Source organism: Eptatretus burgeri, chromosome 12 (assembly GCF_056783735.1).
Source record: "Eptatretus burgeri isolate ZD-2024b chromosome 12, Ebu_testis_v1, whole genome shotgun sequence".
Taxonomy (NCBI): domain Eukaryota; kingdom Metazoa; phylum Chordata; class Myxini; order Myxiniformes; family Myxinidae; genus Eptatretus; species Eptatretus burgeri.
Window position 1 is genome coordinate 72,960,209 of NC_140972.1, and position 14,691 is coordinate 72,974,899.

General features: G+C 46.6%; 1 long non-coding RNA gene across 2 annotated transcripts in view; it reads left to right on the forward strand.

The window, feature by feature from the left end:
* Positions 1 to 14,691, forward strand: part of LOC147015909 (uncharacterized) — a 129,940-nt gene that overhangs the window by 91,885 nt on the left and 23,364 nt on the right. The window lies entirely within an intron of this gene.

Below are 14,691 nucleotides of genomic sequence, written 5' to 3' on the forward strand. Positions count from 1 at the left end.
TGGACAGGTCACCACTCCAACACAGGTTACCCCAACTAGTTATCACCCCAGTACACTGGTACTCATTTCACCAACCTCAGAAGGATGACAAGCTGTCAACCCACCTGGTGTTAATTCAACGTATAAAGGGCTCAAATCCATGCCCCTTAGATCCCAAGCCAGCCACTTTAACCACAAAGCTGACACCAGGCTTGCTGGAATGACAAAAACGGTATAAAATATAAAAGTTATCACACATAGTACATGGGATTTCAACAGGAATCTCCTCTCATGAAACAAGTGGATTTATCATAGTACCAGACAGGTTATACCCTATAGTTTTACTTAAATAACAAGCACAACAGGTGTTGTTAACAAACCAGTGACTGTGTATGTTTTCCTTTTCAGTGTAACCTTCAAACCATATGGGTGACATTCAAATATGAGCTCATTCACTTTTCCCCACTGCCATTCTGGTCGTGTAAACTTGTATCGCAAATGTTTTGGTACATTTCACTTTCATGGTCACATGTTATAATCTCTGCATCGCTGAACACACACATGCAGCAATTTATGGAGAGAATTGACTACCGATCATGCTTGGTCTCAACGTCTCTCAATCACGCATGCCCGCTGGCAGGCCAGGCACGGTATCCGATTCATAATGAGCAGCTTATGGTGTGGCAGCTCACGGATTAGTAACAATGTGATGCTAAATGCCTCTGCCCAACCTCTGCTGTCAGGAAACAGGTCAATTCATGGGACTCCTATTAAAAGGCTTCAAAAAGTGCATACGTTATGCAAATACATAATTCATGTTTAAGAGCTTGTTCTGTTGTTTCGCTCTACAATTAACACTTGCTCGTGAAATATATATATATATATATATATATATATATATATATATATATATATATATATATATATATATATATATATATATATATATATATATATATATATATATAAGCTTCCACAAGAAACTCTTTCCAAAACTAGAGAGTTCATCGAACGCCTTACCCTGCTCACTCTTGAGAAATGAAAGGCATGGGCAGGGTCTGCAAGCAGCAGATTTGATTGGTCGAGATGATGTAAAATGCTGTAACATTTTGTCCAGGTACTGCTAAACAGAAGGGTTTTGAAAGTGCCAACAAGGCGATTTATGTTCTTCAGTGTTCGAGTATACAATTCATTTGAAATAAAATTAAGATTGCAGAAAAAAAAAAACATTCCTGAAGTTTACAGTCAGAATTTTCCGTGTCCAATGAATTGATAATCCAAGAAATTGAAATGTTACAGACTTATGGGATGCTTCGTTCTGCATAAGGACACGCTTTATTTTACAAAAGCAACTCAAGCTATGATGGGGCACTTAGGTGGATAACAAGCTCAAATGAGCTAAGATCCTCGTCCACTTAATGATGACGTCATAAAAACGAATATGACGTCATTGTGATGCATTAGGTTTGCGATAAATTATCTGTGCTTATGCCCGGCTTGATTCCCGCAAACAAAATTCAAACAGCTTGCCTAGTTTCAGAGATAATGGTATAGGCGATTTCCATTAGCGGCGATATTATGACGTCAACTTTTTTTCAAGGTAAAATTTCCAAAATCGGAGATGGTTTCTGCCTGCGCGTGGGCTTTCTGCATATACATGGCAAGTTTCACGAAGATCCGATGAAAACTCTGGGTTGTGAAACAAAAAATGTCAAAAAATAGGAATGACGTCATAAAAATTGATATGACGTCATAGTGATTATCATATGTGCGGTAACTCATCTCTGCTAATGCCCTGTTCGATTCCCGCAAACAGAATTCAAAAAGCTTGCCTAGTTTCGGAGATAATTTTTTAGGCGATTTCCATTAGCGGAGATATTTTGACGTCATAACTTTTTTTCTTGGAGGAATTTTCAAAATCGGAGATGGTTACTGTCTGCGCAGGGTATTTTTACATACACACGCCAAGTTTCATGAAGTTTCGATGAAAACTGTAGGCTGTGAAACAAAAAAGTCCACAAGAACAACAACGTGAGTAAGACTTAGAGATCCTCCACGAGGATCTAAAAAAAAATAATCTGACAATCAAATCATTGTCAAATGATGAAAGGTTTGCACTTGAGTGTTGCTGTTTCGTATGCAGCCTGGGGCTGCTGGTTGCATAATTTCTGGAAGCACTGCTGTGTCACCAATGCAGTGCCCCTGTTACCAGTCAGTAGGCTGGGTCTCATTTTGCCAACCTCAGAAGGATGACAGGCTGAGCTACCTGGTGTTATTTCAACAGCACAACAAAAGGTTCAGACTCAAGACCCTAAGATTTCAAGCCAGCCACCTTAACCATTTAACCAATGCCATGCTTGCTCATGGGTATGGTATAAGATGATAACCAGCATTTAGGAAAGACAGGTGTGAAGCAGGGGCACCAGCCCAGAGGGGAGAGAAGTATATACCACTGAGCTACAAGTAAAGACGTTATCGGTTGAGAAAAGTTCATCTTTACTGAAAAAAGTACTTGGCACGATGTCCAGTCTTTGGCTGGCTTTGGAAGCCATCTTTGATATATGGTCTGCCCAGGGGTGGTCACAGCTGATGCTGAGTATCAGAATATCGAGAGACTGAACCTCTTCTAATGGTTGATTGAGGAAATTTATAGGTGAGTTGTTTGCACAAACCGTCCAGAAATACAGCGTGGGAATGCAAGGTTTGATATGGACAATCTATTTTATTGCTCAGGTGCAAAGGTCACGGATTTTATAGACAAGGTATATTTTATTACAGGTCACTAGGCAAGAGAGAATAACTTGTGATGTAGACAAGGTCAATAGCTAAAATAATTTGCCATTCGGAAGTTAACCTTTCATCAGGCACATGTAACTTGTTAGCAGACATTAACTGAGTTTTAAAAAAAATGTATGCAGAGTAGAGGTTCATTGAAGAGTGAGGTGATAGAGGGAATAAGGCAACACACTAGCAGTGGAGCAGTGGGGCAACATGTTGATGCAACAAGATGAATAAACAGGAGGAGGATAAGGAGAGAAGAGGGAAGGAAACAGCAAACTACAAATGAATGGGCAGAGTTCAAGAGGATAAAAAACATTATGGGTATAGGGATGACCTGAGGTGGGGTACACTGCAAAATTGAAGCCCTGAAGGGAAGAGTGGGATTGAATAGACTGAGGAAGAAGGTTCCACAAGCAGGAGAGGAAAGGAACAAAGGAATAGAGTTGAGCACTTGCCTGGATCTTGGGAGTTTAAAAATAAGGGGGTTGTTGGAAGAATATAACTTAGAAGGATTGGGGAGGAGTGAAGGGATGAATAACAAGATGGAGCAAGACCTGAAGAGAGGCAGTAGAAAACAGCAGAACCATTAACCTTTCTGCTATGAGAGACAGCCGCATGTCCTGTGCTTCTGCTTCTTTGTGGGAGATACCTATGATGTTGATAGCTTTGGATTCCACAGCATATAGGATAGATGCGTGTGAAGCAGGGGCACCAGCCTATAGAAGAGATTAGTATATACCATTGAGCTACAAATAAAGACATTGTAGCCTGAGAAAAGTTCATATTTACCAAAATGATTACTTGGCACCATAGAGGATGACCAGTCTTTGGCTGGATTTGGAGGCCAGCTTTGATATATGGTCTGTCCAGGGAAGGTCATAGCTGATGCTGTCTCAAAATGCCGAGAGACTGAACCTCTTCCAGTGGTTGATTGAGGACGTAGATATGCAGTTGTTTTGACAATCTTTCCAGTGATACAGCATGAAAATGCAAGGTTTGCTTGAATCAAAAGATGTGTTCCAAAGGTTCGTCTCGTATCTAGTCCTTTTCGTATCGGCAGAGAGGGAAGCCATTGCTGCCATCCCATCCGTTGGATGGAGAATTGCACAATATAATGTGGAGTCACTTGCGAAGAAGAAAGGAGGGTTTTCCAAAGCAGCAGACTTGAGAGCTTGTTCCAGAAATGACCAACATAATCTTCGCAACTCGTCTGCTGCCAACATCAGCCCAAAATTGCACTAATGAGGAAAATTTATCAGAAAAATAAATCAGTCAATGAGATGACTGTTGGGGCAATCTTTCTCTGCAGGCTGATTTGACAACAGTAAAGCATTATCTCAGTGCAAAGCATTTCTTTTTTTACTCATGACAACATCATGAATGTTCAACCTTTGGTTGTTTTCATCAAGTCAATGGCTGTTATTTGGTCCTGCAACTGCTCTTCAACCTCTTCTGCTCAAAGGATGACTTTGGATGTTATCTTGGGCATTCTACTTATCTGGAATGTTTTCAACATGAACTCTCAGCAGTGCATTTCAGGCTTTCAACAGTCAACAACCAAAGAGCCTTTGTGGCCTAACTCAACTGTAATAGCAAGTGGAATTATCTCATGGTTTCCTGATATGCTCTTGAGTAAGCTTGATGAGACTTGATGGAAGAATCATTGTGCAGATTTAGTTGGCTATGAATTACCATTTTTGTTTTGGGTTCAGCATCTTCTGTCATGTTGCACAACTCAGAGTAATTATTCTCCACACAAACTCAAGTTTCCACATAATTCCCACACAAACTCCACTCAAACTCCACACAAACTCGAGTCTGTGGTTGATCAGTGCCCCAGACGAGATACACTTCTAGTCTTGGGGGATTTCAATGCATCGACTGGAACTGATAGGGATGGTTATGAGGTGTGTGTTGGTCCCCATGGGTCAGGAACTATGAACCAGAATAGCACTAAGTTCCTTGACTTTGCAAGAAGTCATGGACTTAGGGTGGCTGGTTCATGGTTTCAGCGCCCACAAGCTCATCGCTGGACTTGGTATTCCAACGCTGGCGGTGTGGCAAAGGAGATTGACCATGTCCTCATTGACTGTCGTTGGAGGATGATCCAGAACTGCAGGGTCTACCGAAGTGCTCAGTTCTTCAATACTGACAACAGGCTTGTTGTAGCAACTCTAAAGCTGCACCTTAAATCCTGGAGAATGGTACCATCCCAGCCTAGGCTGGATGTTGCCAAGCTCAGGGATGAGAGAGTAGCTGAGGAGTTTGCGAACAGGCTGAGTGGACACTTGGGGGGTCTGGGTGCTTTGGGGGGTCCTGAAGAGTTGTGGAGCGCCTTCAAGACCACCGTCCTTGATGTTGCCGGTGGATGCCTTGGAGCTCACCGCAGGGCAAAGAAGAATTTTGTCTCTCAAGGGACACTGGATACCATTGACCAGAGTCGCAGTGCCAGGCTGAATGGCAGAGCTGAGCTGTTCAGGGAGCTGAGGCGTAAAACTGTACGTGCACTGAGGGTGGACAAGGAGGCCTATGTGCGAGGAATCTGTGAAGGGGTAGAGCATCACCTGTGGACAGGTGATTCTCGTCCCGCTTACAGGGGAATTTGTGCATTACGTTCATCCAAGCCCATCACTCGGAGCACTGCAGTTCGAGCAGAGAGTGGTAAGCTCTTGACAGAGGAGTCTGAAGTGAAGGCCCGCTGGGCCGGTTACTTTGAGCGGTTGTACCAGGCTGATCCCCCAGCTGTCGAGTTGGACGTCAAGGGTGTTACAATGCCTGTTGCTGACCCTCGAATCAACTGTGGTCCAGCTTCGCTTGTGGAAACACGGGCTGCGGTGAACCAGTTGAAACGGGGCAAAGCTCCAGGGATCTGTGGCATCCATGCTGAACTTCTCAAGGCTGGTGGAAATGCTGCACTCATGTCGTTGCATGCAGTTTTGTGCTCTGCCTGGAACACAGGCATCATCCCAACTGACTGGAAGAGGGGCCTTGTTGTCCCTCTCTGGAAAGGGAAGGGTGATCGCCAAGACTGCAACAACTACCGAGGGGTGACGCTACTCTCAGTGCCGGGCAAGGTCTTTGCTCGGATAATTCTTGACAGGGTTCGCCACCATCTGCTTGAGCACCAGTGTCCAGAGCAGTCAGGCTTTACACCAAAGAGGTCAACGATTGACCGTATCTTTGCACTTCGTGTCCTCATCGAACGCAGACGAGAGTTTCGGCAGGGGCTGCTTGCAGCCTATGTTGATCTCTGTAAAGTGTTCGATTCAGTGAATCGGGATGTCCTCTGGAGGATTCTTGGTCTTCGTGGGGTGCCACCAAAATTGATCGATCTGATGTCTGAACTCTACTCTGGTACTGAGAGTGCTGTGAAGTGTGGTGGTACCATCTCTGACTTATTTCCAGTTGTTACTGGAGTTCGTCAGGGATGTGTACTTGCCCCCACACTTTTCAGCACTTGTATGGACTGGATTTTAGGGAGGATGTCGGAGAGATCAAGTTGCGGTGCATCGTTTGGCAATGTCAAGATCTCGGACCTTGATTTTGCAGATGATGCAGTCATCTTTGCGGAGACTTTAGACATCCTCTTGGGGGCCCTCGAGGTGCTGAATGAGGAGTCGGAGCCGTTGGGATTACGGGTTTCTTGGGTCAAAACTAAGATCCAGGCTTTCGGTGACATCTTGGATGCTGCTGTCCTGTCTGTGTCTGTTTGTGGTGAGGATGTTGAGGTCGTGGAGAGATTCACTTACCTTGGCAGTGATATTCATGTCTCTGCTGGCTGCGAGTCAGAGGTCAATAGACGTCTGGGTCGGGCCTGGGGAGTCATGGATTCACTGGATCATGGGGTGTGGCGCTGCCGGTACCTGTGCGGGAGGACGAAAGTCCGAGCCTTCAGGTCCTTGGTACTTCCTGTCTTGCTCTATGGGTGCGAGACTTGGACTCTGACCAAGGATCTGAGACGGAGACTTAATTCCTTTGGTACCAGAGCTCTTCGGAGAATCCTTGGCTATCGCTGGTCGGATTTTGTGTCCAACGAGCGGTTGCTGAGAGAGACTCGGATGAGATTTGTTACCTGCATAGTCCGTGAGCGTCAGATGCGGCTGTATGGACGTGTGGCTCGTTTTCCTGACGCTGATCCTGCTCACCAGATTCTCTCAGCGAGGGAGTCTCATAAGTGGAGGAGGCCAGTGGGCCGACCACGTGCCTCATGGTTGCAGCAGGTTGACCTTCATCTCAAGGAGATGGGGATGGGCCTGGCATCTGCCTGGGGGATGGCCAGACGGAGGCCCCTGGAGTACCGGCGGAAAGTGGACGCAGCGACGCGCTGTTCTGGCACATGCTCCCATACCTGACCTGAAACTCAAGTACATATAATATATATCTGCATTCACAAAGCGATCACCAAGGGTAAGCCCTTTCTCTCTCCCACCCCGCTCTCTCTATCTCTATCTCTATCTCTATCTCTATCTCTATCTCTCTCTCTCTCTCTCTCTCTCTCTCTCTCTCTCCCCCTCTCCCACCCCTATTCCTCTGTCTCTCTCTCTCTCTCCCACCCCTATCCCTCTCTCTCCCACCCCTATCCCTCTCTCTGCTACCCCTACCCCCCCTCTCTCTCTCTCCCACCCCTATACCCCTATCCCCCTCTCTCTCTCCCACCCCTATCCTCCTCTCTCTATCCCACCCCAAACCCCCCTCTCTCTCTCTCCCACCCCAAACCCCCTCTCTCTCTCTCTCTCTCCCACCCCGATCCCCCTCTCTCTCCCACCCCAAACCCCCTCTCTCTCTCTCCCACCCCAAACCCCTCTCTCTCTCTCCCACCCCGATCCCCCCTCTCTCCCCCACCCCAAAGCCCCTCTCTCTCTCTCCCACCCCGATCCCCCCCTCTCTCCCCCACCCCAAAGCCCCTCTCTCTCTCTCCCACCCCAAACTCTCTCTCTCTCTCTCTCTCTCTCTCTCTCTCTCTCTCTCTCTCTCTCTCTCTCTCTCTCTCTCTCTCTCTCTCTCTGTCTCTGTCTCTGTCTGTCTCTCTGTCTCTCTCTCTCTGTCTCTCTGTCTCTGTCTCTGTCTCTGTGTCTCTCTCTGTCTCTGTCTTTCTCTCTCTCTCTGTCTCTGTCTGTCTCTCTGTCTCTGTCTCTGTCTCTGTCTCTGTCTCTCTCTCTCTCTCTCTCTCTCTCTCTCTCTCTCTCTCTCTCTCTCTCTCTCTCTCTCTCTCTCTCTCTCTCTCTCTCTCTCTCTCTCTCTCTCTCTCTCTCTCTCTCTCTCTGTGTCTCTCTCTCTCTGTCTCTCTCTGTCTCTCTCTCCCTGTCTGTCTGTCTCTCTGTCTCTCTCTCTGTCTCTGTCTCTCTCTCTCTCTCTCTCTCTCTCTCTCTCTCTCTCTCTCTCTCTCTCTCTCTCTCTCTCTCTCTCTCTCTCTCTCTCTCTCTCTCTCTCTCTCTCTCTCTCTCTCTCTCTCTCTCTCTCTCTCTCTCTCTCTCTCTCTCTCTCTCTCTCTCTCTCTCTCTCTCTCTCTCTCTCTCTCTCTCTCTCTCTCTCTCTCTCTCTCTCTCTCTCTCTCTCTCTCCCCCCTACCCCTATCCCCCTCTCTCTCCCAACCTTATCCCTCTTTCTCTCTTTCCTTCCCCCCCCCCTCCAAAATTCCCGTCAGCAGCGAACCGACGGGTTTTATTTGCTCGTGAAATAATACAATAACAAATAATTTATTTTGCGCCGAAGGACATATCGGGCTGCCAAGGGAGTTACTTTGGTTTTGGAGGCACAATTCTGGACGGTTTGCAACTGATGCAGGAGACTCGAATGATCATTTCCCCCAGATGTGGTACCCATTTTATCGACCTCAGAAGGATGATGTAACCAATGAAAAACGCACCGGCAATATTTTCAGGCAGCATGCTTGCAGCAGCGAATTACAAACCTTTCCTCTGAGTAATTTGCGATTTCTAACTATGGCAATTGTATTTCCTTCTTTCTCATGTCTTACTTGTAATGAGCTATGGGGTTTTACTGTTTCAATGATGTTCTTACGAACCAAATATCCATTCACACTGCATGTCAAGGTCATGCTTCCAAAGCTTTCTGTAACTGCCATATTTGTGACGTCTGTTCGGCTACCACGCCATTTGTGATTATTAGTTGTTCAAGCAATTCATGTTCTTGCAAGAAGCTTGGATCGCATTTGGTCGTTCACCACCATTTTATCAAAATAGATCATTATAACTCACAGCCTACTAATATTGCTTAAGCAGGTCTTTATAAAGCATCCATTAATATGTAAGTCAATCAATGGATCGATCGGCCTTGTATGCGTGAAAGATTGTGTTTCGCTGTGTAGCTCTGCCAGCCGATAGTGTGCTTCACAGTATCCATGTAAGTGGAAGGAGAAGTCGTAAAGGCCTTGGCCCCTCCCGTCCCCAACCGATGGCTTTCGAATGATCCTGTTAATTTACAGCCGGCCACGATCGATTGCCCAAAGATTAAAGCGAGACAGCGCCACCAATGATGAGGGATCAGGGGGATGCTGGTAAAGACGGGTGGGGGTAGAAGGCTTGCTGCAAAGGAGAAATACGGTGGAAGAACTCAAGAACCCATTTGCAGGTCTTGCGGCACAAATCGAGCTCATCCAGCAAGTGCCGGTGGTTAGCGTTTGATGAAAGCTGGCAGCAATGAGCAAAGCGATACTAGACCCGAATGGCCACACTATTATGATGTTTGGCAAGTCCATTTAAAGGCTGAATCGACCGGGGACTGATGTGGGATGGGTGTTTGGTCTGGGAGGGAAGATGAGGTGGACGTTTTTTGGGGGAATTGGAGATTTTTGTCACCACAAGGGGAATAAAGGGAGGGCTCTTCTGTGCCAAGGGTGCCTGACAGCACGGTTTGCCGTGCCGTTTCTATGGTTTAAGACAAGCCGATCACCATCAGTAACCCCCAGATGACCTCCAATGACCCACCCCTCCTTCTATCCTCAATCGTTGGCTTTCCAATTTTACGCCGCTGAAAATGTTTGCTTTTGCCGGACAGACAGACACGAGAGAAAGAAGGTTTAAGAAGGCACCAGCATGGGCATTCCGAGTTCTACAAGAACTGCGAGTGGAATGAGAATCATTTTGTAAAAATAAGACTAAAACTAATAAAGCTCAGCAAATTAACTTGCTGTCTAAACGACTCCGGGGCATCCACCTCATTCTACTGTTGGAACAGAAGAGGAATATTACAATATTCCTTGTTCTACATTCGACCACGATGACGAAATTACAGCGATGACCGACTACCTGACTGTCGCTGAGAATGTTGGTGTTCTTCTTAACTAATCGCTTCACCCGGTCAACCCCTGAACACACCCTGAGGTTAAATGTGCAAAGTATTTGCTGTAAATAACAGACTTAAAATTCCCTGCTCCTGGCTCTGTGGAGATCGTCCTTACGAGGTTTAAATTTTGCAAAATAAGTAATACCGCTTGCGAACAAAGGCTTGCTCGAGTGGGCCGGGAAAGGAGAGCGCAATAATATCAATCCAGATTTATGTTTGCGTTGCAAGGAGGAACGCGTGCGTCCTGAACTCAGCACAGACTCTCCCCAGGAGGCAAACGGCTATCGTCCGCCTGGCATGTTTGGACAAGCCAAGCGGATTGCCGGCAATTTGTGACATAGTGAGCACACAAAGCCGCGACGCTCCATGATTAAGAGCGCCGGCTCGAAGAATGCTATCTCTCGCCAGCAGCCCCCTGGGGATGGCCGTTCGAGGCCGCTTATCAGGTTATGCTGGGCCCTCTTTACAAGCGAGTCGTCACGAGAACATTGTGCTGCATAGCGAGCGCCCTCATAAAGATTGCTGGCACACTGCAGGGCTGCCTAATGAAGATAATATGTTTGGGTCATTACCGGATGGTGAGGAGTTAAAAGGGGGATCCTAGTTTTGGATCCAGCTTGGAGTATCACTTTGTTATTGACACGCTTGCAATTTAAAATGATTCTAAAATTCCCTTCCTGGGAAATGCAAAAACCCCCCCCCCAAAAAAAAAACAACACCAAAGTAAATGTAATCAATTAAATAAAAAGCACCAATTTTGTACGATATTGTGTCGGCATCGTCGATTTCGGAGGGTTTTGTCTGATGCAGTGTTTGCGCTTCGTGATTTATATCCCGTGATTAGCACAGGGGCTCTCCGCTTTGAAGATAATGTAAATTTTTTGATATTGATGTCGCATTGAGGCAGCGCTAAGACTAAATTTACTTCGTGCCAAACGTTTCAATGCTTCTTTTGTTTCCACCAACAATAAACCAGTTGTCTGACAATCAAACAGTGGGTTAAAATGAAACAAGTGCGCAAAAGTATGCGAATGATGGAGTCGGAAAGGTGTGAGCAGAAAACACGATGCACTACTTCCCTGTATTTTGCACGACATTGTGCTGCAATTATCCCAATGTGGTTGCAATCCCTGCCGTTTGCGTAAAACAAAACTGCAGTTTGAATGCTTACCTGCCCTTAACGACCCCTTTTAAGGGGTTCTTGCAAGTTCTATCCATACATGATGCAGAAACATGCAACATTCAGAGGGAGCTTTTGTTTTCCCTGCCACTAGATGCCGTTGTGACTGCACCCAGGTTGGCTTTATCATCCCCTAGCAAGCTCTGGCATCTTGCTGAACATAAATCTAGAACTCTTTTGGAAGTTTTCTTCTTTTAAACCATGGCACGAGGTGTTTATCGCAGTTTTTGGGGGTGAAGAAGCAACAGGAGTTGGCGTTACTCATTGTCGGACTGACCCTGTTTTAGTCACACCTGCAGTGGCTGCAAATTGAAATCTGAATTTCCCCGTTCGATGGTGTAGCTGAACTATTGCAGAGAAAGGCAGAGAAAATGTCGCGTGATGAGTATCACCCCACAGCCAATGACGAGTCGATGGACGTTTCCCACACTGTCCCTGAAAATCAACACAAAATGAGCAAAGCCCTGAAATCAAATGAGCAAAATTTCCGACCATGAAGCCGCCTAAATAGAGAGAGAGCGACTGACCGGCTAAGGATAGAGCAAGTGAAATGACCCTCACAGGGTGTCTCGTGCAGCCCCGGTAATGATCGTGAGGAAATATTTGCAGGACAATACATCCTGTTTTTTTGGATGTCTCCATTGGACAATGTAAGAACAAGAGATTTGTCGTGGAGGGGGTGGCATGGGGAATTTACAGTGGAAAGGAACGTGAACACCTTCTTGACCTTGCACTCACTTCTCCTTTCTCCTCTTGCCACTTCTTGTCATGTAGTCTAGTTCTGATGAGATAAGTACAAACACGCTCTCAAGTCTGAATCTCTCATTGTTAAAGATTCTTTTGAAAGACACCTGATCATGGAGTGCAGAGTTATAGCTGGTGTGAAAGCAGCATGGAAGGTGCATGCTGAAGATACTTAGCCTGACCTTGCCTTCTGAATCAGCCATCTTTTGTAATTCTACTCTTGAATGAATAACAAACATTCCTCCATATCCTGCTTCTATCACTTTCTGAAGACCATGTTGTGTTAAAAGCTATGGTTTTATCAAACATTCTATGTCTATCCAAAGAATAGGGCCAATTGGAGTAACGTTTCCTCCAGATATTTGTTCCTCAATTTGCTACAATTAGTGCATGCCCGTAGGTGCAAACAAAACAAAGCAAAAAACTTTCAAACCGCATTCCAGAACCGTCTTCTGTACAGGGGATAGGAGTCATCAGAGAAGCTTGTCGTTTCTCGTAGGGCTTTGGGATAGTCCTTTGTGCATTTCTGGTCTGCCATGCAAGGGCTCGAGATGTTCCATTCCCCACATGGGCCGTGAATCATGTGTGATGTCACGATACGGTGTAGTTCTGGATTTGTGCGTTTGTCAGGAATCTCAGCAGAGACCACGCGATCGACATCTGCTGGTGTTCTGGGCTTGTCGCAAGGTACCACGGTCAGGAGCATGTGCATATGGGGAAGGTGACGCTTTTGCGTTTCCTTCACCATCACATAAGCGTCCACATGCCCCAAGATGTCATTCTTGAGGAGGTCTGCTTTGAGTGCTTCCACCTTCATATGAAACACCCGGGCGATGATATCAGGTCTTTCATTGGCTGACTGACCCTCAAAAAGTGATTGTTTAATTTCTGGCCACTTTGGGTTGCAGGTGAATGTTAGGAAAAAGTCAGGTTTTCCCTTGACTCGGACCAAAGCCATTGCATCCTGAAACTCTTTGGCATACCAACGTGGTAACCCATAAATTGATGGCGGCAGAATGGTGAGGCGTCCAGGTAGCACCTCAGCGTCACTGTTCAATGCATCAACGATGATCTTATACTTTTCTGCCTTAATTGACTTCTGGTTGCAGCGAATCCAATTGAGACGGTGCGACTCAATTTTTGCCATCATGTCGCATACGTACTGCTGTGTCAACTTTCCACCATGAAGTAGTAGATTGAAGTGATGAGTAGGATCACGTACTTGGAGATGGTAACGGTAGAAAGATGTTGGCGTTATCCCTGCAAACTCAGTGTGGTACCCCTGGGAGCCGCAGGGTAGCAGAAGTATGTATGATAGAGGGTCATACGTGAGATGCATGGCATCTATTGTCTGTAAACCTCCTCCTCTGAGGTGAACACCGACTGCGAGCTTTCCAAACTGCTCTGTTGTCATTGCCCCTGGAGCAATGACAGCCACATTGCTGTCTGGTGAGGGAAGGTTGACGGTACCATGATGAAGGTCTCGGCGCCGCGTGCGACCTGTTAACACAATTTTCAGTTCATTTGTACTATCATTATGAACCACAAACTCAATGGCTGATTTGAATTGCTGGACGTATGGGTTGCACTCATGAATGGCCTGTTGTGCTCTTAGCAAAAAATGCTCATTCAGGCTACTGTTCGAGGTGTGGGCATGACGAAACTCCAGCTCATGGGCTGGATCGTGAAAGTAGATCTGAGCAAAGCGTGGGGTACAACCCAGATCGGCAAGAGGAGCACCAATGTAATGGTAAACCTTACCTTGTATGCGCACTCCAGGATTGAAGCCAGGCATACCTATCTCTCGGACACCGATACTTGCCATTGCCAGCGCGTTGTTATACTGCTTCGTGCGTTTCACAAAGTCCTGGTTAAGGAAAAGGTTTTTAATAGCATCTGGAGGTTGTGATGGCATTGAACCGGGTTTTGGATTCGTAGGATCATGCTTAAGGTCGACCTTGCCGTGGTTGCAGCAAAATCCTCTTCTCTCCTCAGTCCACACAAAAGCATCACAATGTGAGCATTTAGTGCATTGAAATAATGAGGTCCTGCTTAACGCTTGCCTGTACTCAACATGAAGTTGCTCTCGGAAGAAATCTGTATCATCGTATCGAGCAAGGTTGCGATTCTCACGGTGAGCCTGCTCTAGTCTCGCACGGTGTACGTCCTGATGGCGCAGGGCATCCCTTACTTGCCGGTCTTCTCGCTGGTGAGGGATTTCTTCTGCACGACGCCTTGCCTCTCGTTGTGTTGTCTGCCAAGCGAGCAGCGCGTTCTTCATCCGTTTCTTCTGCACGACGCCTTGCCTCTCATTCAGTGTTGTCTGCCAAGCGAGCAGTTCGTTCTTCATCCGTTTCAGCTGCACGGCACCTTGTCACGCGCGTAGCGTCGCGTCGCGTGTCAAGCGAGCAGCTCGTTCTTCATCCGTTTCCTCTGCACGGCGCCTTGCCTCGCGTTCAGTGTTGTCTGTCAAGCGAGCAGTTCGTTCTTCATCCGTTTCTTCTGCACGACGCCTTTCCTCACGTTCAGTGTTGTCTGCCAAGCGAGCAGTTCGTTCTTCATCCGTTTGAGCTGCACGACGCCTTGTCATGCGCGTTGCGTGTCAAGCGAGCAGCTCGTGCTTCGTCAGATTCCATTGCGCGTGCACGACGCGCAGCTTCGTTCCTTCGCTGTCGTAAACGACGATTGGATTGGGGCATTGT